We start from the raw sequence: 18236 nt of genomic DNA, 5'->3' as shown, positions 1-18236 counted from the left end.
GATACTATTTGGCAAAGATACATTTCGGTTTTACTTCTTGCTGTTTGATATGTGTTTTATCTTCTAGTTTTTGGAAAAAAATAAACTTTTCTCCCTCCGGGAGCCTCAAGCCGTCTACATCACCGGTGATGCCCACTTTAAGGCTAAGAACGACAACAAGATGCATCCAGCAGCTATCCACCATCTGTAGTTGCCACAGCTAGACAACCATCAAACTAGGCAGTGACCTAGGGCCGCAACATCTGCCCAGGTCTACACCAAGTCGACAGCTGTACCATTTGACATCAAGAAGTTATCATCGAATACCAAACACAATAAGTATAATCCAGAAATTGTTAGTTTTTGGCAAGAATTTGAATATATTTGTTAATGCATTTAATAAGTCATATTTCTATTATATCTTTTTTGTAAAATAAACATGATTAGTTAAAATATTGTTTTGTTTGCTTCCATTCTGAATTTTCATAGTTCATATTTAAGATTAGGAAAAGACGAACACACACCTTGGGAGACTGAGCTAGGCCAGGGGGGACGATGGCTATCTTGGACGATTGAAGTATTATTATTCAGTATTAGTTCAGTTATCTGCGGTAGTTTATCGTATCGTTACATAGTGCATACTTCAGAAATCATTCCTTGTATGGTCATCATTTAGTTTACTGTTACCAGGACCTAATGACACAGTGCATGTTGTAGTCAAGTAAACCGGTCGTTCAGATTAAATAATAAATTGATTGTGAGTACATTTCCGAACTCATCTTACTTTATTTTGGAGTCCCATTATGCAACCCATTCAACATTTTAAGATATTTCCTTCAGATTTATACGACTTAGGTACATTCATTATGAATGATGATTGACTATGACTATGAAATAAAAGCCCAATTTCACGATCATGTAAGTAATTTTTAAAATATGTTCTAAAATTTACATTTTTTGAATCACATTTTTGTTACTTTTTTAAATAATGAGTTTATTGAGTAAGTACACAAATTTAACTGAATTCTTTGATTTTTCCCGAACAATTCCAACGCTTTTTACATGAATTAGAGATTCACTGAAATCATTGGCTCTGTATGACCTATATACTCGTATGTTGTGTAAATCACTGTATCCAAATGCATTTACCACATTTTTTGTGAAAAATAGCAAAAATGACCAACATAACAAACATTTGCATCCTAACACCCACAATTCCAGTATTAACTTTTTTTATACAGAGAGAGTCTGTAAAGTGGAATAAATTCAATATCTCAAATACTAATTGTTTTTTTGGAAAATGCTCAGACCCGTCGATTAGTATTTCAAATTGTCCTTTTTGACATTCAAAAATAATGTATACAGGGTGTCCCAATTTAGAGATATTTGTATAACACTGTCATTTTGATAGCTAATTTGATAGGGTTTGTAAAGTTATACATAACTGCAAAATATCAAATTTTTATTCTCTACCATTTACAAGATAATAGAAAATAACAAAGTTATATCTGTAATTTGGAATATATTCAATAATTAAAATACTAACTGTTTTTTTGAAAAATGCTCAGACCCGTCGATTAGTATATCAAATTGTCCTTTTTGACATATAACAATAATATATACAGGGTGTCCCAATGTAGAGATATGACGTCATCGTTGATTTTCTTAAATGGCAACACTGTCATTTTGATAGCTATTTTGATAGGGTGTGTAAAGTTATACACAACTGCAAAATTTCAAATTTGTATTCTCTACCATTTAGATGATAATAAAAAATAACAAAGTTATGAAAAAGAAGTAATCAACTAATAATTGAATTTAATTATTTCAATAAATTAAGCAAAAACTCATAATGTTGCCCTCAATTACTGTCAAATTGTCAATGGGCAACGTTATGAGCATTTGCTTAATTGAAATAAATAAATTCAATTATTATTTGATTACTTCTTGTTCTTCATAACTTTGTTATTTTTTATTATCTTGTAAATGGTAGGGAATAAAATTTTGAAATTTTTCAGATGTGTATAACTTTACACACGCTATCAAAATAGCTATCAAAATGATAGTGTTGCCATTTAAGAAAATCAACGATGACGTCATATCTCTAAATTGGGACACCCTGTATACATTATTATCATATGTCAAAAATGACAATTTGATATACTAATCGACGGGTCTGAGCATTTTTCAAAAAAACAGTTAGTATTTTAATTATTGAATATATTCCAAATTACAGATATAACTTTGTTATTTTCTATTATCTTGTAAAAGGTAGAGAATAAAAATTTGATATTTTGCAGTTATGTATAACTTTACAAACCCTATCAAATTAGCTATCAAAATGACAGTGTTGCCATTTAAGAAAATCGACGATGACGTCATATCTCTAAATTGGGACAACCTGTATATATTTTTATTGAATGTCAAAAAGGACAATTTGAAATACTAATCGACGGGTCTGAGCATTTTCCAAAAAAACAATTAGTATTTGAGATATTGAATTTATTCCACTTTACAGACTCTCTCTGTATAATGGATTAATATTCAACACGCAGATTAAGGATAGGCATTACTATTTTTTATTTCAACAACAAAAACCACATCTAGGGGTGATAGTTTTTAGCGGAAACACTGTGTTAATATTTAAGTGTGTTGGTGGTTAAAAGCACGGCAAAAAAAGAAGTGATTGGTTATATAATGAATACGGCATGGCAACAAACAGCAAAAACGCAGCACATCAAAAAAAATATTGAGACAAGTTGCACACGAAAAAAAGTAGAGTATAGACGCCTTAGAAAGGAGGAAAATCGTATCCAACGATTCAGAAAAGAAACTATGTATAAAATACTTTTTCCACCTACCTCTACCGAAAGTATACTTTTCCGGACCTGATTATAGGGAACAAAGTCGTACTTTTCCTCCCTAGGGAGGAAAAGTAAAAGTGACGTCATGGTATTTCAGTCATGAAATATAACTTATTGACGCCCTGTATAATATCTATTTTCTATTACGTAAGTATCTATACATTTTAACGTTTATTTAAAAACACCCTGTATTTTGCAGAATGGTAAAAAACAGTAAATTGTTATTCTGATTTAACAATGTTTACATTAATAATTTGACTTATTTATTTGACAGTTGACAGTTATATTGTACCTACTTGTTAGTTTTAGTTCTAATAAATTTTGTTGGTTAGTTACATAAATAAATTAAGTAAAAATGAAAAAATGACTTGTTATTTGAGGAAGGTGGAAAAACCATACGTATAACATGGGAGTAAAGTGCCTTTTTCTCCCTTGAATGATTACTGCCCTCCGCTACGCGTCGGGCAGTAAACTTCATTCTCGGCAGGAAAAGTAACACTTTCCTCCCTTGTTATACAAATAGCTATTTCTACAACCGTGTGAAAATAGTTATTTTCCTAACTAATGCCGAAAGTGATACTTTCACGCAAGATGCTGTCGTTGACCCGAACGACGCGATAGCGGACTTCGGGCAAGCAGTCGAGTGGGGGGAAGAGGGGGGCTTTCCGCATGAGTTAGGAACAATATTTTTTCTAGGGCCGTACGTTTGGAAAAAAAGCCACAAAAATAGAGTCATATCAATTTTTATTTAGAAGTGAAAATACACAAATTAATTCTTTGATCAAAACCAAACTTTCAATATAATGGGTTACCACGACGACGATGTTGGTTTCGATGACGACGATTTAAAACTATTGTAATTGTCTCCTGATTTTACTTTTGAATATTATGTCAAAATAATTTTATTTCATCGAATTATTGAGTTAATTTCATTAAAACATTAACACAATAAGATACATTTGAAATAAATTAGTAAATAATATCTAAATATTAGTTTATTGCATGTATTATAGTTAGTGTGAGCAACTAGCCCAAAAAATCCGGGACATGGCCCGAATTATGAAGTCGTGTCCCGGCGTCCCGGACGAGGCTTCCGAGCAATCCGAATTGTCAACGTTTTGGTAAAATTCCATATTGAAATTTTTAATAGATCATTCTTCTAAGAATTCACATCAAATTAAATTGGTGGGACGAAAAAAAGTCGACAATTTCTAGACTGTTATACTAATACCACATCCAAAACGCATGCATTTTATATCGTCGTATTATAGTTCTACGAAAATCCTAACTCTGGACATTTCCGGATTCTGTATTTTAATTATCGTCTTCTGAAAAGACTATTTAAAAACACGAATATTAAATAATGATAATTTTATTTTTACCCAAGGTTCAATTTACATGGAAATCCAACATTAGTTGATTTTCTTATTTTTCGTTTTTTGAAAACGATTTCCGGCTTGAAAGTCGAAACGTCAAAAACAAAAAAAGTCAAAAAACAAAAATGTAATTATCATTACAACCCATTCCATCAAAAAAAATTTTGTCAACATAAAAATATTAAATAATCAATAAAATAATGATATTAACGTTTTATATTTAAAAAAAATGGCCCGATTTTCATTGAAAAGTCTCGGATTTTAGGTAGTTTTTTCAGTCTTGTCCCGAATTCGACTAAATTGGAGTTGGCCACACTAATTACAGTATATTATTATAATGCCATATTAGAAGGTATTCTACTTGCAACAAACTTCTGCGCTCTTGAGAAATATGTCTTTTCTCTCTTGTTGTACAATATACTATTTCTGATTTGTGAAAGCAGTAAAATCTATTTTGAATTAAATAAATTACATACATATTTTTTTTGTCAAATAATTTAATTTAATAAAAAATTTTTGGACACCGTGTATAAATAATTATGTGAATGTTTATATTACTAAATATAGAATTAAAGAACCTTTTAAATAAGTTAGTACGCGACCCCTATTCTCATTTAAAAAAATTATCGATTACGTCATCACGCCCAGATAGATGACATCACTAGTATACTATATATGCCACAATGTCATAACTTAAAAATAAAAATAGACCTGTTTCGATATTTTTTCTTAAAGTCGCCGGTTTACGAAATGACGAATTTATTCCTTTCATTTGCACCATACCTACTGTACACATGCAACGGTGGAAAATATTGTCGCTCACGCTTGATTAGCAATTAGAAAACAAAATGGTTTTGAATATTGTATTGCAAAAACTCTTCGGAATTTTATCAATCGATGTCTAAAGAATATCTACCTACCTTGGCAACATTCAAATCTTCAGTTTTTTACATAGTTTTTGAGGGTTAATTATAGCCGATTTCGCAATTTTTCAATTTTTAATCGCTTATATGTCAAAAACTATCAACTTTAGAGAAAAGTCACTAAAGACATTTTCTGTTAGGAATGATCCAAAAAACCTAAAAAAAACCATTTTGTTCAAACAGAATTTTGTTCCATGCAAAAAATAATTTTATAAAAAAAACAAGAAAAAACGTTTAAAAAATTTTTGACCCACTTTTGGTCCTAGCAACATGCAAATTTGTTAAAAGGGGTCCATTTTTAGTAAGATTCTGCAAAAAATCCGAATCGGAATATTTTTCCTAGCGGATGCGCAGTGGCTTTCTGGACTATAGGAGAAAATTAGTTTTTATGGTATATTTAAACAAAATATCAACTCACAGTTTACACAATTTTAATTGAAAATTATAAATTTTACACTAACAATAATATTCTATCACTATGAAAAAAAATGGTATAAAAAATCTCAAATTTTTCGTATTTTTATTGCGTATCTGTAAATATTTAATTTTAAACCAGTTTACTTTATTACTTCACTCTTTTACTAGTAATATTTACTTCAAAATTAACATGTCTGTCCTTAAATAGGTTAAAATTTAGAATTTGCTTCTGATTTATTTTAGTTACAGATTTAGGCTTGCCTGAGGCTTTGGCATATCCCAGGGGTGGCCAAGCTCCTCGATAGTCCGAGCCATTTTTCAAAATTTGATATTTTTCGCGAGCCACAATTAAACAAATATTTAAAAACTGTAAAAAACGTATTCACTTTTTTTCTCAGTGCTTAGATTTCACGTATTTTAAGGTGAAATAAAATGCTTCATATCATTGTTTAAAATATGCAAATAATTTTACAAGCAGCCTTTACTAATTCAGGATACTTCGATTCTTCATCATCCTTCCATCTCTTTCTGGAGCGATCTGCTGACCTTCTACCGTCTGGTCTATCAAAAACACAGTCTTTATTACTGTCTTTCCCTGATCTTTATAACCTGCCCATCTTATCCGGTTAGCTTTTATGTCTGGCAATGTTTTCAGTACTATACACAGTCACCAATTCCGCTTTGCAGCGTCTTATCCACTCTCCTGTCAATGCATCTCTTTGAGGGCCAAATATCATTATGAGAAGTTTCCTTTAAAAAACCAGCAGCATATTTTTTGCCGGCTGATGTAGAGTCCATGTTTCACTTCCATATGTAATAATTCGGCGAATAATTGGAATGTACAATCTTAATTTAGATTGTTTTTTAGCAGCTTAGTTCTTAATAATGATGATAGGGAGTATAATGCTCTATTCCACGCAGCTATCCTTGCTGAGACCTCTTTTTATTTGTGGTTGTCATCTGTGATTACCTCCCCTAGATATTTAAACTCTTCTACTACGTCGAGGTTGTGGTCATTAATAGTTATGTTCTGCCTATCTATTGGTCCTAGATTTTTGGTTACTAGTATGTATTCCGTCTTCTCTTTATTTTTTCGAAGGCCCAGAATACTTGTTTCTTCCTCGAGTTGTGTAAACACCTCTCTCACGTCTCTTGTAGAATGAGCGACCTCACCTAGATCATCAGCAAAGACGAACAATAGTTTTGATCCTCGCCCTCGACTCGCAAATACCCTGTCAGCTTAGATGATATTTTACTTATTACATATTCTAAGGCCCAATTGAATAAGAACGGTTAAAATAAGTCTCCTCGTCCAAGTTCTGATGTTACACTTAGTCTTCTAAATTTGTTGTCAGTAATTTAAGAGATGTTGAAACACAAAAATTAAAAGTAATTCAGGTTGAGAGCTACAAATACTCCTTCAAAGAGCCACATGTGGCTCGCGAGCCACAGTTTGGCAACCCCTGGCATATCCTATCATGGTTATCCATTAGTGTGAAGCATATATATTACTTAATGTTTTTCCGTTTTTCTGTATAAGGGCATGCATTCAATCACCCCCGTTTTGTGAATGTGCTATTTCAAAAAATACATATGTAATGTTAGTATTAAACTTTTTCACTACATAGAAGTACGTAGCAAAAACTATTCTATATTTATTTTGTCCACCACAACTATAAAAAAGGAAAAACATTCCGTAAATCCTTTTTTACTTATATTTCGATAAATTGACTTATGAGATGCACCATATGTTTGAATACTTTATAAATTAAACATAGATGCAACAAAGTTGTAACTCATTTAAAATCCTTGTTAATCGTTAAGTATAAAGAAAGTAAATATTTAACATAGGGAGTATCTAGTGTTGCTGCCTTTTTCACGCTCAAATGGCACACGAAAGTTAAAATACAACTTTTTTCAATGGAGTATTAGCCAAACTATTGAGAATTAAACTATGTCATTTATATTGGCATGTGCGCAATTTTTTGCTGAATTCGCCTGTGTTGAAATCTGAAAAAGGTCTAACTTGAGTTACAACCTTGTTCGATGGGGGTGTCGAAACTGTAGTCTTGATGGAATAAGTGTATTCATTTTCAGGGAGACTATTCTAAATAATAAAGTGTATGTTAAACCATAAAATTGTGTTTGTTTTTATAGAACCGCAAAACTTATTGAACAGCCTAGCATAATATAGGATCTACCCAACACAAAACAAACATCGCCTGGTCTATGTCATGCATTTTATGCGAATTTGTATGAATGTTTGAGTTAATCTATTTAAATTTCGACTAAAATACTGTGTTGGAAGCGTTAGTTTACATAGTAGTGATGCAACGATCCCTATGAAATAATTGGGTTAGTATTTAGCGGTCGCATGAAATTATTGACCGGAGAATTTTCAAATATAATTGTACAAACAGGAAGGGAAATACAAGAGACTGTAATAATTATAGAGTAACATCTCTATTATGTAAAGCAGCAATACTATATGAAATAATAATAAGCAGAAAAATCAGAATATAAATAGATCACAAACTATAGGGCATATAAAGTGGCTTGAGAAAAGAACATCACACACAAGACTATATTAATATTATATTCGCCATACAAAAGGTAACAGATAAATCATTAAATAGATAAAAATAAAGAGGTTTACTTATCCACAGAGAACGGCAGTTCTCACCAGTGGCGCACAACACCCCTATATGCGACACTATATATACACGAAATTTTCGATTTTCTAAACCTGACTGAATTGAAAATTGGGACAAATTCCATCTTAAAGTTTAGGAAAAGATTCGTCCATTCATATGTCAACCATCAATTTTGATCCAAGGGTGTGGATTTTACGGCCCTTCCCATTTAAAGCCTGTTTTTCGTTCTCGTCCCCAAAACTCCCAAAAATTTCAAAAATTTAAGCCCGACCTTTGCGGCTTCTGATAGCACACATAATTACCTTTCCAACGCATGTTAAATTTTGAAAATCGGTTTTACCATTCAAAAGATATCGAGCTCAGAAATATTACTCAATTTTTATTTAAAAAATGGAAAATGTTTGTGGATATGTGTATATAATATATACATGTGGATACATATGTGGTATACATATGTGGATATGTATGTATGTATGTGTGTGGAAAAGTTACACCGATCTGAATGTTTTTTCTGTGTTTCAAGAAGGTGTGAGGGCCGATTCAGAACCGGTCTAATTTTTGACTTCTGACTATCCTTAAGCCAGCTAGAGGGCTGGGTAGATACAAAATAGCATATTTTTTGGGCGTAGATATCTTAGGTTCAAGGAAAGACAGGAAAACCGCAAATACACCAAATCAATAGGGTTGAGTTAAGCTTTCGAATGATGCCTAAGCGATCAAGCTAAGACATACACACTGCTCACCATAGCCAAAAAACTGAAAAATTAAACTTTGAAAATTTTGGTTTTTCGACAATTACTCAAAATTTCAACCTACGAATTGCGCCAATAACTGAGCGTTTGTAGAAGGACTCAGGACGCGTCTAATGGTGTATACCTTATATCTGGGAAAATTCGAATTTTTAAGTTATAGGCTTCATAAATATGATCAAATCTATTTCTTATGGGAAAAACGGTTTTTCAAGCTCAATAATTCCTGTAATACGTTCAGTTATCACACTCGATCTTGGATGCATCAGATACTACTTGTCAATACGTTTCAAATTCATGTTTAGTGATCAACATCAGGTAAGCCGTTCAGAAGTTATAGAGCTCCAAATGTATAATTAGTCCAGGAACTGAAATTTTTCACTTCTCAATTTTTACAGAATGGATAGATTTGCTTGAAAATTTGACAATAAGTAGTGGATAGTCCAAGGATCAAAATCTATATGATGCAGAAATACGCTTTTACCATGGGGTGGTTGCCACCTCATCTCGAGGGTGGAAATTTTTTATTATATTTTGACCGCAAATACTGGTAAAAACATTAATTATAAGCAAAAAATGTTCATTATACATTTTTTTGATAAAATTAATAGTTTTCGATTTAGTGATTATCGAAGCTTTTAGTTTTATATCGAAAAAATTACCAGAGAACGGCAGTTCTCGCCAGTGGCGCAGAAATACACCCCCCTATACGCGACACTATTATATGCACTAAATTTTCAATTTTCTAAATCTGACTGAATTGAAAATTGTGCCAACTCCCATCTTCAAGTTCAGAAAAAGACTTACCCATTCATATGTCAACCATCCGTTTTGGTCCAAGGGTGTCGATTTTACGGCCCTTCCTATTTAGGGTCTGTTTTTCGTTTTGGTCCCCAAAACTCCCAAAAACTTCAAAAATTTAAGTCCGACCTTTGCGGCTTCTAACAATACTGATCATTACCTTTCCAACTCATGTCTAATTTTGAACATTACCAGAGAACGGCAGTTCTCGCCAGTGGCGCACACCCACACCCCCCTACACGCGACACTATATAGGGTGAGGCAGATATAGGGCCTATTAGAAATATCTCGAGAACTAAAGGTAATAGAATCATGAAAATTTGAATACAGGGGTTTTGAGGTATGAACTATTTAATGAAAATATTTTGGACTCTTTGCTACTTCCGGTTATACCGGAAGTTGGTTGTAACTTCGTTTTTTTTAAATGGGACACCCTGTATATTTGTACATTTTTGGATTCTGCTCGCTGTCTTCTTTCGTAAAATATGTGGTTTTGTAATATTATACAGAGCAGTTTAAAAGATAATTAAGGTTTTTTATAAATTTTGTACCAAACTTCACACTCTGTAGAATTGTACTGATTTAATATGAAAAACTCCATTTATGTTCAAGTGATTTTTAATATAGTCTGTTATTATTAAAATTATTAATAGAGCGAAATGTTTAATTTTAGTATACAGGGTGGGTCGAAACTCGGAATGATCATTTTCTGAGTTTTCTTAAATGGAACACCCTATATTTTAGTAGTGCAATGAAATAATATTTCATAGTTCTTTTTTATTTCTTAAGCATTCCCTATACCTAACTGCTTTAATTTGCAAGTTATTCGTAGTTATTTAAGCCAAACATTAATTGTAACAAAAATTACGTGAAATTTTATTAGGATTGCCGTGAAAATATTCAATCATAAATAATTTTTTGAAAATAAATATATGTTAATCTAGAATGATCCTTATGTCATTAAAAACAAACCATAGACACTTAGATTACGAGAACGTTCATACTAATATGCAGATATTCAGTGACACTAACATTTAATTTATTTTAATCATTTACAATAGTTTTTGTTCGATCAGATTTCTCGTAATCTAAATGTTCACTTCGTTGAAACTGCTCCAGTAAATTTTGAAAAGTTTCTCTTTTTGGTTGTCATCTATCATGGAATTGCTAATGATAAATTCTTATTGCTAGTAGCACATTTTTATCTGTTCTACTATCTTAGGACAAAAAATATCTGAATCAGTTCCTCATTAGAAAAATTCATATTAGTAATGGTAACAAAGCAACTGGAACTTCAAAAATAGTAGAATGTTTAGTGTCATACTTAGTGTCAAAGCATATTTAGTGTCAAAGTCATAGCCAACTAGATAGAATATTGTGTCTATTTATTAATATTAAACACACCAACAATTTTAACTACGTAGGTATTTTGATATATCAACCCGTATTAATAAATTAGGGGTCAGTCGAGATTAATATGTGTTCATTTTCGAAAAATTATTTATGATTAAATATTTTCACGGCAAACTTGATAAAATTTCACGTAATTTTTGTTGCAATTAATGTTTGGCTTAAAGAACTACGAATAACTTAGAAATTAAAGCAGTTAGGTATAGGGAATGCTTAATAAATAAGAAAGTATTATAAAATATCATTTCATTACAGTACAAAAATATAGGGTGTTCTATTTAAGAAAACTCAGAAAATACTCATTCCGAGTTTCAACCAACCCTGTATACTAAAATTAAACATTTCGCTATATCATTAATTTTTGATAATAATAGACTATATTAAAAATCACTTGAACATAAATGGAGTTTTTCATATCAAATCAGTACAATTCTACAGGGTGTGAAGTTTGCTACAACATTTATAAAAAACCTTAATTATCTTTTAAACTACCCTGTATAATAATACAAAATCTCATATTTTAAGAAAGAAGACATCGAGCAGAATCTAAAAATGTAAAAATATACAGGGTGTTTCATTTAAAAAAACGAAGTTATAATCAACTTCCGGTATAACCGGAAGTAACAAAGAGACCAAAATATTTTCATTAAATAGTTCATAATTCAAAACCCCTGTATTCCAATTTTCTTGATTCTCTTACCTTTAGTTCTCGAGATATTTCTAATCGGCCCTTTATCTGCCTCACCCTGTATATTATATACACGAAATTTTCGATTTTCTAAGTCTGACTGAATTAAAAATTGGGTTAACTTCCATCTTAAAGTTCAGAAAAAGATTCACCGATTTGAAAGACTCTGTGTTTGAAGAGGGGGTCAGGGCTGATTTAGAACCGGTGTAGTTTGTGACTTTTGACCACCCATAAGCCAGCTATAGGACTTGGTAGGTACAAAACGGCATATTTTTTGGGGGTATATATATTCGGATCAAGACGAGGCAGGAGAACTGCAAATACATCAAATCGATAGTGTTGACCTAAGCTTTCAAATGGTGTTTAAGCCGTCAGGATCAGACATACACACAGCTCAGTATAGCCGAAAAACTGAAAAACTAAACTTTGAAAATTTTGGTTTTTCGACAATTACTCAACATTTCAACCTACGAATTGCGCCAATAACTTAGCGTTTGTCGAAGGACTCAAGACGAATCTAACGGTGTATACCTTATATCCGATAATATTCGAATTTTTAGGTTATAGGCTTCATAAATATGATAAAATCTATTTCCTGTGGGAAAAACGGTTTCTCAAGCTCAATAATTCCTGTAATAGCTTCAGTTATCATACTTGACCTTAGATCCATCAGATACTACTGGTCAATACGTTTCAAACTCTTGTTTACTGATCAAAATCGGTTAAACCGTTTAGAAGTTATTAAGCTACAAAAGTATAATCCAATTAACGATTATTCCCGAAATGGTTTATGTAGTTGTAGTGGTTACGACGCTAAATTTAATCTGGCAACGGGCAATCCGACGTCATTTACCGACCATCTCAATATTTTTGTTTCAATCTATTTCGAATAGAAAAAAATCTAGTGTACATTCGATGGACACTAGATCATTTGGGATATAATGCAACAAAGGTGACCATTTATAAAGCTTGACGTGTAATAGGGGAACATTGCATTCAACTTCATACGTTTAATTTATAAATAACTTTGAAAAACTCCTGATACAAGAATAAAAAACCGCTAAACGCCGTAAAAATGAGTGGCGCATAAAATATTCCAGCTACAAAAGATCTGATATGAATATTACGTGGCGCGAAAATGGATTTTCATTTGATGCAAAACAAAATTCTAGTTTTATTTTAAAATATTTTTCCATAATATTTGCTAAATTTGAAGTAAACGCGCCACAAAAGAGTTTCAAAATTCAAACTGTATCAAAGTTACTCTTTTGTGGCGCGTTTACTTCAAATTTAGCAAATATTATGGAAAAATATTTTAAAATAAAACTAGAATTTTGTTTTGCATCAAATGAGAATCCATTTTCGCGCCACGTAATATTCATATCAGATCTTTTGTAGCTGGAATATTTTTTGCGCCACTCATTTTTACGGCGTTTAGCGGTTTTTTATTCTTGTGTTCCATAGACAGGAAAAAGCATTTGGTTCAATGGCAACAAAATTATATGGAAAAACCTGAAAAAGGACCAAAGAAGCGAGAACCTGATAGAAGCAACCAAAAATATGTATATTTTGTGGATAAAGTTAGGTAAACGGGTAATTCTAGGATTATTCGGGTAAAGTGCGAAGTACTTGCCAGGTTTTGGTAAAATAAATGCAAATATAAAGCTGCTGGAAATATTTCCAACTCCAAATACCACAGCAAATTGTCTTGTTTTAACAAATAGATTATAATTTTTATTTCTGTATTACGGCATTGTCATTACTGCTAGTATACCCAATTAAGCATTTAACCAAGAGGCAGCAGGTAGAATGTGTTTTACTCGAGTAAAGCCCGAAATTTGAACTTTTTAAATTATACTATTTCGTAGTTCTGTACGTTAGAATTGAAAGGGCGGTAGTCCATTTTTACAGTAAATGGAGATATGCAGCCAATAATACACTTAAATGTTTCGAATGGTGGTTAATGGGTGGTTGTACAGGCAATATTACTTTATGTAACCGACTTGCAATTATTAAAATTGCAAGTCGGATGTCCACTGTGAAATTTGTTGCAAAAAAGCCCTATGTGGTACACCGGTCTTTTTCGCATGGCACACTGATTGTTAAAAAGACGGCAGTTCAATCAATATGGACAACCATTGTTAACTAATTAACTATGTTAACTAATGGAAAATCGTTTTATTTAAAGCAGTTAAGGACATTTAATTTTACCGTCTATAATGATAGTATTGCCGAAGGTTCATGCTTCATGTGGGACGACTCTATTGCAAAGAGTAGTGGCAACGAGATAGCTGGAAAAGACATCAATTTACTAAAGAACTTATGCTGCAACCAAAACGCCAGAGTTAGGATCGAGGGTTCCACATCCGCAGAAGTAGAAATTAGGAGGGGAGTTAGACAGGGATGTGTTCTGTCGCCTCTGCTGTTTAATCTTTACTCCGAGTTTCTATTTAAAGAGGCACTGGACGACTCCAAGGATGGAGTCGAGGTGAATGGCATAAATATCAACAGCATCAGATACGCCGATGATACGGTGTTGATTGCGGATTCCGACTTGGGCCTACAACGACTCATCGACAAGACCAACTCGACCTGTGAGTAGTTTGGTATGAAAATAAACATTAGAAAAACCAAAGTGATGTCAATCCGAAAAAACCAAAACGTACCTCCACCTTGCACAATAAATGGGCACATTTTAGAACAAGTCAATAGATTTAAGTACTTGGGATGTTGGATCGATAGCAGCCTAAATCCTAATCTAGAAATAAAATCGAGAATAGAACAGGCCAGAAAATCTTTCGAAAAAATCAAAAAGCTGCTTTGTGAGTCTCGAATAAATCTCGAAATTCGACTACGTTTATCCAAATGCTACGTCTGGTCGACTTTCCTCTATGCAGTTGAGACATGGACCCTTAAAACATCAACCATAAATAAGTTGGAGGCCTTTGAAATGTGGATCTACCGGAGAATTCTCAAAATTTCATGGACATCGCATACCTAAAACGAAGAAGTGCTGCATAGAATAGGCAAGGCAAGAGAACTTTTCAACGCAGTGAAGTTTTAGGACCTAATCTTCACAACCCAATAGGCCCCCATAACGCTTTAGTTACTGCAAATTTTTGCATCCTTGCCTCCCTTACTATAAGGAACCGACGTAAAATTAAACATAATACACAATTTAATTCACATAATAAAGGAGAAAAAATTAAATTCGTTCGGTCACATAACACGGATGGACAGTAATAGACAATACAAACGAGTGTGTGAATCTAAACGAATAGATAATCCCTCTTAAAGGGATGAAACGCATCACTTGGATACATATACGCTACGGCAAAAAATTTTACATACCTAATCTGGTGTTAGTGTTAATTATAATTAATTAGGTATACATCTTGGTTAATTTACATAAAATTAAAAATTCAAAAAGCAACAGGCTGTTCACCAAAATAATTAAAAGATTTAGTTAATTTTGAAGTATTTATCTAAATGAAAATTCTTTCAAGGATTTTTTAAATTTTTAAATCGTAGGTAATATATAGCTAACAAAGACTAAAAATGTAACTATGGTTAGCGTATAAGCACCTAGAGTAGGGGAAGAAAGTATGCTAAATTTCTAGTTACTCGAGCGTTATGGGGACCTATTGGGTTGTGAAGAGTAGGTCCTCAACCAAAAAAAAAGTTAAGTTTTCCATAAAGTGACTTTTCATTTTTTAATTTAATTTTCTATTTCCAACAATGGTTTTTTCCGATTATAGCGCCATCTATCCATAATTAGAAAAAATGTCTCGAATAAAAATTACTTATTTTTACGTAAGGAATCCAAATCTGCAGAAAAAAATGGAGGCTCCTATTTAAGATTTTAAAGTAACCCCCAGCCCACCTATTGTCATGTATACAGGCAACCAAAGATACACTAACAGACATTTACCTTATCTTAATCTGACAATTTCGAGTTTTTTTAAGGATAGGTTTTTTTCGGACCCCCCTTAACGAACTGCCCAGTATTAAGAGCCAATATATGGTAGAGGGTAGAGGTACATTTACAGGGTACAAGGTTTCTCCCCACGCTCGAGTAACTGCAAAAATCCCCACTTGGGCTCCCCTACTGTGCCACTACATACAAGGAATTGAGAAAATGTATGATAAAAGAACTAAGAAAGTTTTTATCTCTAAAAATCAAAATAGGTAATTTGAAATATCAGTGATATTTAATTTTATTAAAAAATGTAATGGCAACTCAAAAAATGTAGGAAATTAGAAAAATCTCCTGAACTGATAAATGCCTATTTTTCAAAAAAAATAGTTGTAGATTTTACTAAGATTATCAATTTTAGACGTTTTATTCATTGTGTTAGAAGCCTTGCTGATATGCACCATCTAAAGAAAAGTACGTTAATGTTTGTTTTTTTTTTCGGTGTTTAATATTTTTGGATCATGAAAATTTATAATGTGGTTATTTTAGATAACCTGTTCTGTCAAAGCACATAATGGTTTGAGAATTCTACAATCGCTTTTGTGAGATTTAATGGGGCTAGATATATTTCTACTATGTAGTTTCCCCAATATAAAAAAAATCGTATTTTGAACAAGATATGAAGTACCTATAGAATATTGCATTTTTCTAGAGTGTTGTCGAGAGTGTTTTAGTTAGAATGTTTACTCTTTAAGTTCCTTGAAAATCCCGGAAGGAATTTTAAATAAGAAATTGTTTACCAATTTCAGTATGAGTTTTCCAGTAAGATGTTACGTAATGTTAGCTTTTTGAACAAAATGTGGATGGAATAACCTACTAACACGATTTTTCAATGCTGTTATTAAATTATACTTCATTTTGGTTAGATGGCAAGAATAATAGCGTATGTAACCATAGCTACATATTGGCTTTTTGTACTATTTGGTTTTGAGAATATTGTTGTCGTATTTCAATATGAACATGTCAAGGAAAGTATAATATCCTCCTCTATTTATAGTATCACCTCGCAATGTTGTTATGTAATGTTATATATAGTTATGTCAGTTCATATTTAATAGTGTTGTCAAATAGGTATTCATGTATCAAGGGCGTAAAATAGGCGTTTATGGACCGCGACGTGTATCTCGCCTCTCGGCTCGGGCTATTAACACGTAAAACGCTGTTTACGCCCGAAATACATACAAATTTTTACGCACGACTGTTTTAATGATCATTTATTAATAAAGATACAAAATTCCTTGCACGATCGTCTTTATTTTTTAATGCTTCTTTTTCTTTCCACCTTTTGCGAGCAATTTATTATAAATACCGTTTCAAACGTTGCATGAATTTTATAGCTCAATTTATTAAAACTCATCCTGTATAACAATTCACCGAATCATTTGTATTGGTTAGTTAATAAAAAATGTCATATTGAAAGAAATAAGTGTAAGAAATAATAATATGATAGAACAGTAATTTCTATAGCTATGTTCGCGTTACCCTAGCAACAAAGTAAATAAGTCATGAATAGTAATTCGCCACATAGCAACTTACAACAGAGCAAAGTAGCAAATCCTAACATTTCTATAAATAATTGTTCAGATTGTGTTATAAATATAAAATTATAGATGTAGGAAACTTATGTTTTATTGCTAAAGTTATAATTCCTTTATTAAAATAAAATACAATAAATAAAACCTTTGTGTTTCACTAAGCACACCCGCCATCTAACATAACCGTCCGGCGCCGGGGCGATAAAGAAGCCCACGGGCGCTAAAGTGGCACTTTACGCCCGCCAAATGTATACATAATATGGAATTTACCGCCCAGTCGTGCATAATAGTGATTTATGATACAAGTGTTAAAAGTACAATTTTAAGGCACGCATGTGAAAGTTGGCAGAATGAGCGAAGCGAATTCACATGAGTACCTTAAAAATGTACTTTTTAACATGTATATCATACAATATTTTTTCTACAAACGTCTTATATATCAACAATTATAATTTATTCATTCTCAATTACAGGACAATATCTACAAAAACTTTTACTTGAACTTGACTGACATTCCATTTTTATATTTTTCTTGACATTACATCAAAGCTGCCTATACTGTCAATACGTAAATCATAACAACTATAGAATAACATCTTACTTTTATTGTTGTATATTCTAACAAATTTTAATAGTTTTTTTCTACAAACGTGTTAAAAATGCAATAATACAGTTTAAATTAAATTTTAAAAAACCTTTTAAACCACCTTTTTCAAATTGCGCAAGTTGTGCTATTAATATTAATGTTAATAAATGAAATATAAATATTTTGACGTTTCACAATTTGACAATTCACTTTTAACTGCAGTGCCTTAAAAAATTTAAAGCACTAGTGCTTTAATAGTTATTTATGAGACAGTTCGT

At 32.1% G+C, this 18236-nt stretch overlaps 1 protein-coding gene across 2 annotated transcripts in view; it reads right to left on the bottom strand.

The window, feature by feature from the left end:
* Nucleotides 1-18236, bottom strand: part of LOC126890385 (prolactin-releasing peptide receptor-like) — a 1660146-nt gene that overhangs the window by 1376961 nt on the left and 264949 nt on the right. The gene's annotated exons all lie outside the window — the stretch shown is intronic.

Source organism: Diabrotica virgifera, chromosome 8, assembly GCF_917563875.1.
Source record: "Diabrotica virgifera virgifera chromosome 8, PGI_DIABVI_V3a".
Lineage (NCBI taxonomy): Eukaryota > Metazoa > Arthropoda > Insecta > Coleoptera > Chrysomelidae > Diabrotica > Diabrotica virgifera.
Note: the sequence above shows the minus strand (reverse complement) of the source record. Positions and strands in the feature narration are given on the sequence as shown.